Here is a 1,347-nt window from a genome sequence, read left to right as displayed (position 1 = left end):
GTTGATAGAAAGAGAATTGATGCCTTTGAGCTGTGGTGCTGGAGAAGAGTGTTGAATATACCATGGACTGCTAGGAGAACAAACAGGTTTGTCCTGGAAAAGGTGAAGCTGGAATGCTCCTTGGAGTCAAGGATTCTGAAGCTTCGTCTGACACACTGTGGGCATGTTGCAAGGAGGGACTGGTCCTTGGAGAGGGACATCATGTTTGGCAGAGTGGATGGGCAGCTCAGGAGAGGAAAACCTTCAATGAGATGGATCGATTCTTTGACTGGAGAGGTGGGAATGAGTGCGTTTGAGATGGCTAGGTTGGCACAGAATAGAACGGAGTTTAGACCTCTTGTACATAGGGTAGGTATGAGTCGCAAGCGACTTAATGGCACATAACAACAACAACAACAATAATCTGGAGCATTTCGTCATGTGTAGGCCACCGGAATGTCTTTTTTGTTGAAGTGTCTTTTCATATTCTCTGCCCATTTTATAATTGTCTTTTCTTGTTGAAGTGCTGAAGTTTTCTATACATTTGAGAGATGAGTCCTTTGTTAGATATGCAGTTGTTGCCAAATTTTTTTTTTCCTGTCTTTTCACTCTTCTGGAAAATCTTTTGCTGCACATAGCGACTTAACTTTTAGAAGATCCCAATCATCCAGTTTTATCTTCTGCTGATTGTGTATCTTTTGTTATATATTTTGCCATAGGAAGCTGGTGGTATAGTCTTTCACAAGCCGCACTGCTAAACCAAAGACTTCCCAACTCCATAGGCTCTGAAGATGCCTATCAATCTACACCCGTTGCAATTTACAGCCTCTGGAAAACCATGGGGGTCCTTCCTAAGTTGGAACTGCCTTGACAGCAGTGAATCAATTTTTATGCCATAGATTAGAGTCCTAAATTTGCCCTAATTTTTTCTCTGATAATGATTTTAGGTTTTATGTCTCCATCTTTAATCTGTCTTGAGTTAGTTTTGCATGATGTATGCTTAAAGTTTCTGTAAATCCAAGCAGCTCTGTGGCACTAGTCCATAGGTTGTGCTGTTAATCCAAAGGCAGTACTTCTCTGGATGTTCAAATCCACCAGCAACTCTGAGGGAGAAAGATGGGCTAATCTCCCCTGTGACAGACCACCTCGGAAGACTCCTGTGAGTCCGTTCTGAATAGATGGCAAGGAGAGTGAGCCATTTATTGGTCTGTCTTTTCCCCATTTAATGGATTTCATCTTTGTCAAACTTAGCTTTCCATAGGTTAATGGATTTACTTCTGGGTTTCCAATTCTATTCCACTGGTCTGTGTACCTGTCACTGTATAGTGTCAGGTTTTTATTGCACAATCACAGGTTATCACATTTTGC

This window comes from Elephantulus edwardii, unplaced genomic scaffold (genome assembly GCF_000299155.1).
Source record: "Elephantulus edwardii isolate Elephantulus edwardi_28Jun2011 unplaced genomic scaffold, EleEdw1.0 scaffold00054, whole genome shotgun sequence".
NCBI classification, from domain to species: domain Eukaryota; kingdom Metazoa; phylum Chordata; class Mammalia; order Macroscelidea; family Macroscelididae; genus Elephantulus; species Elephantulus edwardii.
The sequence above is the reverse complement of the archived record's forward strand: the minus strand, read 5'-3'. Positions refer to the sequence as shown.